A 16,305-nucleotide genomic window follows, 5' to 3' on the forward strand; every position below is an offset into this window, starting at 1 on the left:
TCCTTAATGAAATACAAACCAATTCGAATACAATTCAAATATCTGTAAGTAATGGAGAATTGAATTTGAGTCATCTTAAAAGCATGAAGAAAGCTTGTTCAAGTGTACGAAACAGATATAATTCACAGTATTAACTGACTTTGATGAAATATTCATAAAACCTCAGTACAAATGAGGATACAATAGACCGTAGGTCGCAGTGCGATCCTCTAATAAAACCTAAGTACAAATTTTGGAAAATGCACCGAAGTAATCCGAATGCGGTCTTATGAATCAAACAGAAATTATGATAGACAAATTTGCCATTTTTTTGTTCAATTAAATTCCCCATTCGATTAGCATATATCTATATATAAATATATATATATATAAATTTCATATTTTAATCGCAATGTCCATCCGCCAGTCCGGTTGGCCAATTGGTCAATCGATAACTTGATCTGGATATTCTAATATAACTTGACACACTTAACCCTTGGCACTATGAGAAAGTTAGCATTGTAGATGGTAAAAATCGGACTACTGCAACGACTAAAAAAATGCAGTTTCAAATTAAGCTATAAAATATGGAATACTTGATCATGGTACGGAAGGAAGAGTGGTTAATTGATAGGCGAGGTCACAGCCCAAAAGAGATTTTTACAGTGGATGTAGGCGACGACACCTTCCGAATTTCTAACTTCTGTTAAGGACAATGTAGACATCAGAATAAAATGTGGTAAAAGTATGTATTTGCAACGATAAGCTTTTCGAAAGAGTGAGGTATATCCACTGATTTCCGACAAAATTTGCCTAAAAAATGTTTGATATCGATTATATTTTCAAATAATTAGTAGCTCCCTAAATAATTTCATTTTATAAAACAGTTAACTAGAATATAATTTAACGTATACCTTACCCACAGCAAAATGTGGACCGGTCACTAGCACATATATAATTTTTTCAATAAATTGAATATTCCGAAAAAATTATATCCGATAGATACTTTTCAGTAATCTCTCTTTCCAATTCATTTAATTTATATTTTTATCCCAAATATCATTAAAAGTAAAATATTCCGAACAAAAAACTATCCGATAGATGGCGCTACAATGTTTAAAATCATAATCCCCATATTTTTATATGTTTAAATGATATTAAAGAACTGTATATTTTAATGACAGCATTCTGGCACATTTACGAGTCACAATCAAGTTCTTAACTAATTATCTACAAGTATTCATTCTTACTGATCTCCGCACTCCGAGATTAACTTAGATAATCCTTAGTTAAAATAATTGTGCCTTTACACGCACAGAGCTCTTGAATGCACCACTTTGCCATAAACTTTTTGGTTTCTTAATTATTTTGGCTTGACAGCTGTCACTCCAGTTACCATAAGTGGTGAGCAAGTAATCGTTGACTTCAACGCAATGCAACCAATCAATTAAATAACCAAATGTGTAAAATATTTCTTTTTTTTGGATTTTTGGAGCGAATTGGCAGCTTTGGTTGGATGTGAGTAAAAGTTGTTTGTCGACAAGCGACAACGCGATAAGCAGAGGAATAGCACGTGTGGCCGTGAAAGAGTAACCAAATATGAACTATAACAGTACTCTAATTTTAGAAAATTGCAAAAAAAAATAATTAGTTTGAACAATACTCTGATTTAAGGAGTTTGAAATAAATTATTTTTTTTAGTTTGTGCATTTCTCAAGTTTTGTTTGTAAATGACAAACCATTATAATGGTAGTAAATATGTATATATACGATTTTAAATAAGCCTTTAATTATATAACATCAAAACGTGTTATATTTCACACTCTCTGTATCAGCAATCTACAAATTTATTTCTGACCTATAATTTGTGAAAGAAACTGCTTTGCTGCTTCCTAAAAATATCTCGCAGCTAATAAAAAATGCGATAAATTTGGTTAAGTGAATAAAAACAATCAAATTCGGCCGCAGGTGAGCATTTTTTGAAAAGTGAATAAATTCACATAAATACAGGGTGTTTGAGATTAGGTCAAAAAAGCTATATTATTTAATGATTTGGTAAATGTTTCGAGCATACTTCTGCGAAATATAATACAATTTAATGGCTTTAAATTTCAATGAAATATATTATAAAAATTATTATTATTTATTTATTTATTTAGAAAAAATGTGGCAACCTTATTTAAAAAATTTTTTTTAATAATTTAATAAAAATTTTATTTTAATGAAATTTGAAAATAATATTTCAACAAATTTTGAATAAAACTTTCTTCGAATATTAGATGGCAACTCTGTTAAAAAATATTATTATTATATATATTAAATTTTTTCTTTTCGCTACTTACACAACAATATAATAATTTCAAATTAATTGGCAACTCTTGACAATAGAGGGCAGCATAGTATCGTTAGAAAAAATATGCACTTATTAAACCGCTTCACATCATTAGTAACAAACTGCAGACAAAATTGGCCTCAATCAAGTTAACCACCCTGTATTCGAACAAAAAATGCCTTAACTCCACAGCGAGAAAATAATTGCGATAAATTTGTTTGTGTAATAAAATCAAAAAATAACTTTAAGTAGATGTAACGGGTGATTTTTTTGAGGTTAGGATTTTCATGCATTAGTATTTGACAGATCACGTGGGATTTCAGACATGGTGTCAAAGAGAAAGATGCTCAGTATGCTTTGACATTTCATCATGAATAGACTTACTAACGAGCAACGCTTGCAAATCATTGAATTTTATTACCAAAATCAGTGTTCGGTTCGAAATGTGAAAATCCGCTTTTTTATCGACAAATTTTGTTCAGCGATGAGGCTCATTTCTGGTTGAATGGCTACGTAAATAAACAAAATTGCCGCATTTGGGGTGAAGAGCAACCAGAAGCCGTTCAAGAACTGCCCATGCATCCCGAAAAATGCACTGTTTGGTGTGGTTTGTACGCTGGTGGAATCATTGGACCGTATTTTTTCAAAGATGCTGTTGGACGCAACGTTACGGTGAATGGCGATCGCTATCGTTCGATGCTAACAAACTTTTTGTTGCCAAAAATGGAAGAACTGAACTTGGTTGACATGTGGTTTCAACAAGATGGCGCTACATGCCACACAGCTCGCGATTCTATGGCCATTTTGAGGGAAAACTTCGGAGAACAATTCATCTCAAGAAATGGACCCGTAAGTTGGCCACCAAGATCATGCGATTTAACGCCTTTAGACTATTTTTTGTGGGGCTACGTCAAGTCTAAAGTCTACAGAAATAAGCCAGCAACTATTCCAGCTTTGGAAGACAACATTTCCGAAGAAATTCGGGCTATTCCGGCCGAAATGCTCGAAAAAGTTGCCCAAAATTGGACTTTCCGAATGGACCACCTAAGACGCAGCCGCGGTCAACATTTAAATGAAATTATCTTCAAAAAGTAAATGTCATGAACCAATCTAACGTTTCAAATAAAGAACCGATGAGAATTTTATGCGTTTTTTTTTTTAAAAAAAGTTATCAAGCTCTTAAAAAATCACCCTTTACAAAAAGCGACGCTGCGATGTGAGCTATAAAATTCACAGAAGCTAAAAGCAATTTGTTTATCAGCAGTTGAAGATCTTTCGGCTTGATTGCATGCCACAAGCACATAAACTGACAAACATTTCACTCATGCATATATACAGTTATGTACCTGTATGTTAGCGTAAGAATGTCATGGATTTATATTGTTACCGTATATTGTGCAATAAGTTCGGGTTCACATGCAAATGCAGGCACATACACACACACACCAATGTGTTACTCTTTACTTAGATCCACCGCTGAAACTTGCCTAACGTGCACCGTTAAGTGCTCGCCATCGCGTCTCAGCTGCAACAATGCTGTAGTTCACATTGCAACACATCTGTTGTAGCATGCCACATGCACTTCGCGTCAATTCAGCAGCTGGTACGTTCATCCATTGCTGGTAATAACAATCAAACTCATTGCCGGTGCGGGTATGACACGGCGTATGCGGCAGCGGATATTACACACGAGCGCATTTATCGTGCAGGCGTACTAATTTGAGTGTGTGGCGCCCTTTAACTGTAGACAAATGATTATATTCTTGTTTGCACAGCGCTGATTACCCATTGTTTCTATTCAAACACACATGATTTTGTATAGACTATAGTGTGTGGGTATGGGTATTGGTTCTTGGGTGCAACCTTAAACTAATTTTTTAGCAATTAAATTACAACATTACCATGTCAATAAAAAACAGTTAGAAGCAAATGTACCGTGTAGGAATAAAATATAATATTTTTTGTGAAATTTTTTATAAAAATATTTTGATTAATATAACATGGGGGGTAATGTTAGAGCAAAATATGGGTATATTAGTTTCCAAAAACATATATTTTTTTATTTTAAAATGAAATTACATATTAAATAAGACAAATTATGACTTTGAAACGATATTTGGAGTCCTTCTAGAATTACAAAAAAATTTTTACCATTTCGAAATCAAATTTAACTGCCTGTCTTGATGTTTGAGCTAGTACATATGGATCAAACTTGACTATTATGTCCAAAATCATAGATATTCCTAATTTATTACAGCTTTCCTATAGGGAAGTCATTTGTGTTGCATGTGTGGCCCAAATTATTAAAATAATATGCATGAACTTATGCAAAATCAGCTTATTTGCAACACTTATATGCTCATATTCATAAGTAGATACATATTGTTCTACTTACATACATATACATATACATACATCGAAGTAAATTTTTACCACCATCTCAAGCTATATCCGATACAATCACCTAAATAATGTTCTATGTACGATATTTACATTAGATGTGAATGCGCAGGTCATAAGAGTTTTTTGTTAGTTTTAAAGGTGCAGTGTGGGTATGATTATTTCCTTAGCTTTTCCGTTATATCGTTCGCAATGTGTCCAAAAAATATCACACTACTTTGAAAATTTGTATAGCTTTCAATAGGGCGTGGGCGCAATCAGTTGGTGTTTGTTTGCCAAATTTATTTATTATATTGGAACTCTGAGTTGCCAGTTGCCACAGCGTGATTGCTGCGCCTGCATTTCACATTGTTTTTGTAACATTTTTTCTAGCAGCTAGTTAGTTTATGGGTACACAAGTGGCTTCAAATATTTACATATGTTTAATGAAGGGTACAAATGTTTATACAAAATTAAAAACAAAAACTAAAATTAAAAAAAAATATAAAAAAAATATTAATGAAAAATCAAAAAAAAAATCTTGAAAAATATAGGGCGTTTTTTTTTTTGTTGTACTGAGGTTTTTAATGAGACAATAACGATTATAAGCATTGTATTTCTTCAAGAAACCACACATTTAAAAATATGATCTTCATATTGCAATAAAAAGTTTCGAAAAGTTTTTTTAGGAATAATATACACCACTAAGCCCTATGAAATGATTTCTGTCAATCCAAAAATAACAACAAATATTTATTTAACACACAGTCACTTCCTGCGTGATTACTTCAGGCATGAATTATGATTACTTAAAAAATATTTATAACAATATTCCCACTAAAGAACAAATTAATAAAAACCTTGCTTTAAACCAATTAAATTTAAATTAAATTTAAAAACTACTTTCTACATATATAAATTCCGCCCACTAATTATGCATCGATGACAAATACTAAACGTTTCGATGCAAATTACTTTAATAACCCTTCAAATTCCATACGATTACACAAAAGACTTAAGAAACAAACTTAAACATGAACACTGAGCGCTGACAGGCAAAAGTACAATAAAAAGCGCTTATAACTAAAATAACACTCAAGCTTTCAAATGCCACAAAAGCGAATGAAATCTACGAGACATTAAGGCATAACAACAACAAAAAGTTATCAGTAAAAAGACAGAACAAGTACAGTTATTTTGCATATGTAACAAAATGAGCGAAGCAAAGTTGAAAGTTGAATGAATAAAAATTGTAACCAAATATAGACTTGCAACAACAACACTTACATTTTTACAACAATAAAGCTATAGAAATATTATAAGTCAACTTGCTTAGTGCATAAATAAGTTTTAACCAGCAGCAAGTGTCAACAATAAAAACAACAACAAGTGTAACTAAATAAATAAATACCAAAGTAACACACAAGCGACAAGCTTTTTAAAAGGCAAGTGTTGGAAATTCGTAATAAAAATTAAAAAAAAAGAAATTAAAATAAAAATAAAAATTTTAATGCAAATAAAATGTAGAAATGTAAAAAACAAGCCGCAGCTGTTACAATGACATAATTCACATGCCCATTAAGTGTGATAGTGACGGAAGGGTGCAGTAAAGTGCTGAAAGCATGCGCATGCGTTGCAGACAGAGCGCATGCGCGAACACCAACCGAACAAGCAAGGCGCTAACACTAGATAAATACACACACAATTGGTTTACTCGGACAGCAAATGGTAGCACAAAAAGCAACAACAAATGAAGTAAGTGTAAAAATAGACACTGTATTCCTAAGCCAGCACACGGGCTAAGCTTTTCAAAAGCGTCTGTTCAACAGGCAAGCAAACGCATTCAACAATAAATTGCCAGCGCCATGGACACTCTGGACACCACAGCGCATTTTTAATGCTTAAATAGCAAGGCTGCAGCCAAACAAGCAGACAATCGCATTTTCCCCAATTGGCGGACGAGTGGCCAAAAAACCGGCCGCCTAAATCGCAATATAACGAAACGTAGCGAATAGGCATGAAAATGAAATGAGCCAAAGAGGCAGTAGAATGCGAGTCTGCGAGTGGTAGACAATCTTTAGTGCTCAATATATATAACATGCGAGCGTTTATTTCCAACATTTGTAACTTCATTAGTGCAGCACTCCTCCCCATTGTGTACTTCAACAGCTATTTAACAAGTTGCCTTAGGCATTTGTTAGGCTTTTCTAATCATCAGTTGTTAATCGCAGGGGAGCGAAAGTGAAACTAAATGCCCGATTGTACGCAGCTGGAGTTGCGCTGGATTGTCGACCTGGGTGAAGGCTCAATTTTTGTGGGAAGTGCCTTTAGTTATGCGAAAGTGCAAATAAATACGCAGTAATTGTGCGGTCTGTTAGTTATTTTAAATGGTTAACAATGCAAATAAAAATGTGAATTTTATAAATGGCGTTAATTTGACTCTATTTAATAAAAAATCTTCAACATATTTCCGGTGAAATTTTTTTTCAATGAATTTACTGGCTTATAAATTGAAAAAATATTGCCAGATTTTAGTATTATATAAAAAGAAAAATTGTATTTTGAAGCTCCAAGTAAGCTTATAAATTTGAAAATAAAAGTTGTTCAGCCATGTATTAATCTAGATATATTTATATATGTACCAACAGCGCTACTAAATATAGTTAATTTCACACAAATTTCGCCTCTGATTGACCATATAAAAGTTTAAAAAAACAACCATACAAATTGTCTAAATAAATTGCATTTTAAATATAGCCATAATTGATCGCTTAAGCCTTTTTAGTGGCAGCGAGTGAATGAATGCGTTCAAGTTCAGACCACGACACACATACAAACTTACGCTATGAAAGCGCTCAAAGTGTGGAGTGCAGCATGATTTTCACTTTCATGCCTTCACTCAAAGCTTTCAGGCGAAATTGGAAACTTATTTAATGCAAAAAAATACCATAGTTTAACCTTGACACTGCAGGAGGCGTCGTTGAGTCTAAGCAATTTTCCAGTTGATGCGAAAAGCTAAAAATAAAATAAAAAGTGCCTTAAACAGCGCACTTAAATGACAGTCAAAAAACGGGCTATTTTCGGGGAAGTAAGAAAGTTCGTCGTTTTTCGTGCATTTTTAGCCAACTTAATGAACGGTTAAAGGCTATTAACTGATAGCGCAAACGTGGAGTTTTCAGCTTCACTCGTGTGAATGCAACAAGTTGAAGGCTGTGCGTTTAAATAGATTTAATTTCATGTATGTCTGTATGCACATGTAAGCTTCTAGTTAAATATATTTGTAAATATAACGGTATAAACTCGTACAATTCATTTGATTAATAGAAATCCCGTTGATTACACATTTCACTTTGTTTTATACAAAACACTCTCTATGTGTTGTTGTTGTTGTTTTCTACGTCAATTTGTTAGACCATTAACGGTGTAATCGTCGATTAACTGCCCTGCTTGACATGGCTCGTTTGTGACCTCCTGCCTGCTGATTGCTTGACCGGCACCGGTGCGCATGCACAAGCAAACAAACCTGATATACAATGTACTTATGTATGTAATGCATATGCATAATACAGGCTTGTTTGTTCATATGTGCATGTGTGTGTTTGTTATTGAAAGCGCAATTGATTGAGGCGTAAATTTTTCTTTCATTTTTTATACTTTTCATTTTATTAAAAATGTTTTTTTATTCTATTTTTCAATGCATGAAATCGCGTTTTTGGGCTTTCACTTTTCATTGTGCTAAATCAAGATATGTAAATAAAAATTTTGGGCGTATAAAAAAATCATTTTATTGCACTAAACAAATATACAAATTCAACTGTGATAATTTTCAAAAAAAAAATTATATAATTTCATATTCCTTGCCACAAATTTTATTACCTTATAATATGATTATACTTAATCATCATCTTATCCCATTTCCATGAACAATTTTTGGAACAATTTCCTCTAATGACCTCAATGGACTCATTGTATGTTCTTCGATATGAATTTCAAGATCCTTAAGGGTCAGAAAAAGTCGAATCATGTGAACATAGTGGCGAAGCGATGTTTGTGTTTCGCCAAAATTTTAAACATAATGTAATTAAAGTAAAATTAGGATTATTAATTGATGCTCCCTTTTTATTATATTCGCTTGGGTACAGAAAAAATGGTACAGAAAACCCATACTCTCTTGCTAAAAAAAAAGATTTTTTCTGTACCCAAGCGAGTACAATGGGAGGGAATGGGTTTAGACTAACACGATGATATTCGAGCATAATTTCATACATTGTCTCGATATTAAAACCGTTACAGCAAGTGAAAGTGACGAATCGCATGAATTACTGATTGCAAAATCTCCTAAAATTCACAAATCTATTTCAAATATTCTCGATGCCTTTTGCAATAGATTTTTTTTTAATTTGTCAGCAATTTTTACATTCGAACAAATAATCCTTCCCATAGAAAAACTGTTCGACCAACCTGTTTGTAAATTACAAGCATTAATATTATCATACCTCCCAATATAAATCTCATGTGTATTAAGTGGTTAGGTGGGTTTCAAAATTTCAAAATATGGAAATTTTTTTTATCTTTATAATAGTACAATATGTTTAAAAATGTTCCAAAAATATGAAATCAATCCGAGTAATATTCTAAGAGTTATACATTTTGGATGTTCCGCCCATCAGGCCACGTCAGTACGATTGTAAAACTTGATACGCATTTATCTTAAAACTAAAATTTTCAAGCCGGTGGACACGATAACTCAAAAAGTTATTAATCGATTTTGTTCAAATTATGAACACATCTTTGGAATACCATTTTACTAGTTACTAACATTATCTAGAACGAAGCATTTTTTTATATTTATATTATAACTATTTTAATCGATCCAATGATGCTGAAAATTTGACAAAAAAAATTAATGTTTTGGTTTAAATTCTGTCAAAAATTCAAATTTCAATATATTATTTTTTCCTTCGTCCATTAACTAGATTTATATATATGTACTATTGAAATATTTTTGGTTTAGTGTTTAGATGAACCAATCATGAGTTATGATGTCCACCGCAAGACCTTTTCTTATACACGTCATAGGAGATGAAAAAAAAAAAAATAATAAAAATTTTACAAAATATTGTTTAAACATTAACCTTTGATACATTGTATAATATATTTCATTAAAAAAATTCATTCAAAATTCAAAATATAAAAACAATTGTAAAAATTCCCTTGTTTTTAGCCACTGAAACCCACCTAACCCCTTAAAGATTCAATTGGTGTCCATGAAAATATACAAACCTGTTTTCGTTTTTAGATTCATTTGATCATTTGAAGATAATATCACTATTCCAAGTGCATTTTAGACTAACAAATTCTCCTCAAAATATTCATTAAGCTTACAGCGATGACTCATAATTAATTCTAGCATATTTTTACAAAAATAAGAAATAATTATCATGAATTTGAAAATATAAAAACAAATCTCAGATCTTTAGTATATTTGTGAGTAAAGTTGCCTCAAAGAAAATTCCCATTAATACAATAATTTCGTCAGTATACATACAAATTTCAACACTTGTTTTTAAATTATGTAGATATTTATCTTCGATTCGAGATTCTGTGAATATATCGCAAGCGGCTTAACGGCAACACATTAAACCCGTAGAACGGAAGCGGAATTGTGACAAAGCTATAAAAAGATCTTCCAATACCATAAAAAGGAAAGATCAGAAAGCTTGCTTATAAAAATATGAAGAACTATACATATTTACAGACAATATATACAAACCGTCCAGTACCGACAGCTGCTTAACGCTAATCATACCGCCATTTCCAGCAGCTCAATTGAAAAATTGAAAAGAAACTTTAGCCTTTTGTGACCAATTTGCAGGCACGTCACGTTCGCCAACGCAGCTGATGCGCTTTTCGCTTTGCTGCCAGTGAAAAACAAAAACAAAAATAAATACTCGTGTACTTACTCGTGTATATCCATCAGTATGCTTGTATGTTTACTTGTTAGTGTCAACTGTAATTTACGAGCTTGTACAATTGAAATTTACGATTATTTTTAATGTCATTCGGAAGCAATGTTGTTATTATTATTTTAGCTATATGCTTGTGCTCTTGTTTTTGTTTTCTTACCGTTGTTGTGCGGTAAAGTATGTAAATGTTGACGATTTGATTGCTTTCAAATTAGCGTAAAATGTAGAGCGACGTGTGCGACATAGAAGAAGACACAATTAAAATTTTAATGGAGATTGCGTGGTTGCGATGTGAAATTGAAGATTTCTTAACAACTTTTACACTCTTCTTTTTGTGAACTGACCTTAGTCGGGGAAATTTTTAAGAATGCACATATATAATTTTTGATAATGTATTATGATCATAAAATGTGAAAATAATAACAACAAAAAAGCAAAAAATCATTTCATTTAAAATTTAGCTTGAAGATTATAATTAATTTGGTTGCAGCTGCAACTTTTAAAACACTTTGAATACCAAAATTCCTCTATGTATTAAAAAAAATTTTGCATTCTATGAAATCTAATTATTAGCAATATTACTTTGTCATTGCATTCCACATTTATTAACAAATCGAAATGATATGTTTGGTATGCTCTTAAGTGTTTCCACTCCTACTTCTTTTGGTCACCCATGTTTAGCTTCATTAAATAAGGTATGTCACTAAATTAACAAATTACATTAAAAAGAGAATGTTAGCGCATAATTATTTATATATTTGAAAAAAAAAGTTTAAAAAATATTTTTCAATATATGTCACCCATGTTTTTATTCTTAAATATACACACACATATGTATGTATAATTGAAAATTACTTGAAGTAATTGTTTGGTTAAATTCAATTTATTTTTACCAAGAGCTTATATGTGGATCTAAGAGCACTACTAGTCAATGGAAATTATCGTTAAAAGTATTTTCTTCAAATCTACAAAATTCGATAAGATGTGGAGGAACAATAGTCATTTGCCAGCTCTCTACTCAGAGTGTTTGCTATTTTTTCTTTTCAAAAAAATTTAATAAATAATTAATTAATTTAAAACAACCAACAAAGTAAGTGTCGAGTTAGGTCGACGATGAGGCCGATTCCGTTTGAAGAAAAGAGTTGTTGAGTTTAAACGTTATAATATTTAGGGTTTATTTATACGGGTGTGTGTTGACAATATTGGTTAATTGTTTTATATTCTTATTTGTTAGAATTTAGTGTTAGTATATCGCAACTATATTGACCTGTGGTGCAATTCCTTGTGTTGTGTAGGGTATTTGCTCCGCTGTGTTGATGATATGTGAGTTGTGTTTTGTTGATCTTCTCCTTATTTAGTTACACTTTGTTTTGTATGATGTTGTGTTTTACCGATTTGTTGTTCTTCGTTATCACTTCTTTTGGGTTTTGTGAATTTGGGTTTATCTGTTTATTACTTTAAATTATGTGTTTTGAATTTATTTGTGATTTTCACTTTTCTTTAGAAGCGCGGGTTTTTGAGTTGAGCCGTTTTACTTTCTCTGTTTCTCTAAGTGTTGTGTTCGTAATGTGTGATAAGCGAAGTTGGGGCGGTTTATCTCTTCTGCATTACCTATCTATTACTTTTTGGAGAGTAATGCAGAGGAGTATTTGTTTGCACTAAACATCCCGGCCGCCTTGCAGTATCTGCGAAATAAATAAGTATTAGTGGGGTATGAGTAAATTTCTGGAGTATACTTATCCATTATAGGGTGCAAGTTAGGGTCCAGTTGAATGCTGTGCTCTGGGTTACCGCGGTGGCATTGTTTGGGTTGAACGATCCGGGTAATGTGTGGGTAGATATCCGCTCCGATCTCCAACATTATATATGCTTTGCTGTGAGTTTGAGGGTCAGAGAGGACTATGTTGTCAAAGGGTATTTGATCAACGTCACTTGAGTCTCTTAAGGGTCGGGTTTAAAAGTGTGTAAGGGTCTGTTTAGCCAGTAAGGATGATCGCCTGTTCTCTGTGGGTAGAGTTTGAGATCTAGGATTCTCAAAAACTTCGTTCTCGTTGGCTGGGTGTAGTCTTGGGTGACCGTGTAGAGATGAATGGTGCTTTCCATTGCAGGTGGAACATCGATTCCTACTTGTGCATCCTTCCGTCTTGTGTGACCTCGCTAAACAGTTAACGCAATAGCGGTTTTTGATGACGGTACATGTGGCTAACCGGTGGTCATCTTCGCATAATCCGCATGCTACTATATGACGATGAGTTGTTCGTCTGTGGGTTTTTCGAGTTGTTGTGATGATCATCGCTTTGATTTTTCTTCCGAGTAGTGGGTAGGGTTGATATATAGCGCCCATCAGATTTATTTTGGGTAGTTTTTTGAAACTTTTCTTCACATATTTTATTAGATCTGGGACTTACGGGATCCTTAGGGATTTCCTCCACCTCCCCAAAGCTAGTGAGTAGATTCTTCGGGTTAATAGTGTTATGAAACGATGCTATTGATGAGTTTTTGGAGGGTTGTGTAATGGGTCCGGACAGAATCCATCCGAATATTGTCTCTTGGGCTAGGAGTGAGCCTATAATATTTTGTTTTACTCCACCTAGTAGGATATTTGGGTAGATGTCACTACCAATTAATATGTCCACGGGTCTCGGTTTGTGGAATTGGGTATCCGCTAGAGTGAAGCCAAGATTATTTAGGCCCAGATTTGGGTTTATTGGGTATGTGGGTACATTATCGGAAAGGCTATTCATGATGAATGCTCGAGTCGATATTTTGTAATTTGTGTTTATGGGTGAACAAAGGGTAATATTGGAAATTTTCGTGGGGGTTGCTAGAACCGTGTTGGTTATTCCTGTCACTTGGGCTGATACAGGGTAAGTGGGTATATCCAGACTTCGTTGAAGTCTTTCAGATATAAATGTAGCCTCTGATCCTGAATCAATTAGTGCTCTTGCGGAATATCGTTGGCCATTATGTTCTATCTGAACCATTGCAGTACCCAATAATGTTTGCTTCCTACTTCGGTTGAGAGGGTCTTGAGATGTTTGAGTGGACTGTATAGTAGTAGTATAAGCTTGCTGGGTTGTGTTCTGGGTGGGTATTGCGGTATCAGGAGTTGAACTGGTCGCTATTGGGGTTTCCGAGGTTGATTCAGGTTGAGGTCTAGTTTCTCTATGTATCAGAGTATTGTGTCTTTTATGACATTTGCGACAAGAGTATTTACTATTACAGTTCTTGTAGCTGTGTGAGATTGCTAAGCAGTTATAGCAATAACCATACTTATTGATTGTGGCAATACGGGTCTCAACATTCATTGCTAGAAATTTGGGGCACTCACGAATCGAGTGATGCTTATTGCAAAGTTTGCAACTTTCTGCTTCCGGATGGGGTTGAGAAGAAGTGTAATTGTTTTGAAAGTTTGAGGTTCTATTTCTGGGGTTAAATCTTTTTTCATCGGACCTTTTATCTGTGCATAGGTTGGGTGAGTGGGGTTTTGTTACTGAATCCTTGAAATTTGATACGGATTCGAGGGTTTTATATTTATGGGTCAAGAAAGAGTCGAAATTTGACCATGTGGGTATAGAAGTAATATCTTCTAGGGTAGATTCGAATGCTTCTAGTGTTTGTTTCGGTAGTTTCGAACTACAAAGATATATCAATATCGGGTCCCAACTTTTTGTGTCAATCTCAAGATGGGTTAAATTGGTGAACACATTGTTAACCGTTCGTTGCAGGGCTTTTATGGCGTAGCCTGTTTCTTGAGTGACATCGGGTAGGTTGAGAAGGGTTTTTAATTGGGTGTTGACTTGCATTCTATTGTTTTCATACTGCTCGACCAGATTCTTCCAAGCCAGTATGAAACCATCATTCGTAAGGGGTGTGTTTTTAATAGATTCTCTTGCTTCGCCTCGGGTCTTCTGGGTAAGGTGAAAGAGTTTTTCAACATTACTTATTCTGGGGTTACGGATATACAAGGCCGTAAACATATCTCGAAATGTGGGCCAAGCCGTGTAATCTCCGTAAAATATATCGGTGTCACATGGTGGTAGCTCAATCTTGGGACCGAAATCTATTGTAGAGTCTTCTGAGGCTCTTTCCTTAATGGGTTGGGATGACGCGTGGGTTTTACGTCTGTTTACATCTTCGTTTATTGAGGCTAAGCAGGATAGGTACATATTATAGGATTTCTTGTATCTATCCTTGACTTTATTGAAGTCGATGGTTTCGCGGGTATCACTAGAAATTCTCCGAATAGCATCATATGCCCTTTCTGCTTTCTCGTAAAGCGAATTTAGTGTAACTCTTTTAATTTCTAGGGTGTAAACTGTTTCTTCTTCAGCTTGGGTATGGAAATGATCTTCCACGAATTCTATTAAATCGGTGGTAGTGAATTTAAAATCCTCCATTTCCATGATTTGGGTGGGTGTAAACAATATTATTTGAGTGGGTATGTATTAAATAAACAGGGTAGAGAGTAAAATTTATAATTTGAATTTATTTTCAAAATTTTCGTTTTTTGGCTTTTTTGTTGAGTACGGGTTAATATTTATTAGGAAAACTATTTATTTTTGTGATCTATGGGCGAATTATGGGAATAAATTCGTAAAACAAATTTGCAATGAGTTTTTGCAATTTTTCCTACTGGGTCACCTTACGAATTTCCTATTGGGTGCTTGCTTTAGTGTGCAGTGCCTGTTATTGGTGATCGCTACCAACAATTCTTATGCGAACTAGATCGCTAGTTCGTATGCATGCAAATGGGTGCGGGTGTTTGTATATATTAAATATTTTTGACAAGAAGAGTGCAATAGCCGACGGCAAACAATTATATGTTTTTTATTGCACTGCTTCTTTTGGGTACATGTATGTATGTAATAATTAGTGCAAAGCAAAATCAGGTAAACTCAAGGGAGACAAATAAAATGAATTTAAGTACGCTTAAATACACAATTTGAAATTTGAAATTTTTGATTCTGATTTGCACTTTTAATAAAAATAAAAATAATGGGTCGCACAAAATATTTCTCAAATCTTTATAATTTTAGTGTTTCAAATTATTTGTTGTTGGTGGTGGTCGGTGTACAAACTTTTTGTTGGGTGCACTGTGTATTGTTGTTATTGGGCGTCGGTGTATTCCAACGATGTTGTTACTGGGTGACTCCTCTTCTCTCCTCCAAACTATCCGGCTCGAAGGACCAAAAATGTCGAGTTAGGTCGACGATGAGGCCGATTCCGTTTGAAGAAAAGAGTTGTTGAGTTTAAACGTTATAATATTTAGGGTTTATTTATACGGGTGTGTGTTGACAATATTGGTTAATTGTTTTATATTCTTATTTGTTAGAATTTAGTGTTAGTATATCGCAACTATATTGACCTGTGGTGCAATTCCTTGTGTTGTGTAGGGTATTTGCTCCGCTGTGTTGATGATATGTGAGTTGTGTTTTGTTGATCTTCTCCTTATTTAGTTACACTTTGTTTTGTATGATGTTGTGTTTTACCGATTTGTTGTTCTTCGTTATCACTTCTTTTGGGTTTTGTGAATTTGGGTTTATCTGTTTATTACTTTAAATTATGTGTTTTGAATTTATTTGTGATTTTCACTTTTCTTTAGAAGCGCGGGTTTTTGAGTTGAGCCGTTTTACTTTCTCTGTTTCT

At 33.6% G+C, this 16,305-nt stretch overlaps 1 protein-coding gene across 6 annotated transcripts in view; it reads left to right on the forward strand.

Moving 5' to 3' along the window:
• LOC105209329 (uncharacterized) overlaps positions 1 to 16,305 on the forward strand; it is a 110,814-nt gene that overhangs the window by 62,996 nt on the left and 31,513 nt on the right. The window lies entirely within an intron of this gene.

This window comes from Zeugodacus cucurbitae, chromosome 6 (genome assembly GCF_028554725.1).
Source record: "Zeugodacus cucurbitae isolate PBARC_wt_2022May chromosome 6, idZeuCucr1.2, whole genome shotgun sequence".
Taxonomy (NCBI): domain Eukaryota; kingdom Metazoa; phylum Arthropoda; class Insecta; order Diptera; family Tephritidae; genus Zeugodacus; species Zeugodacus cucurbitae.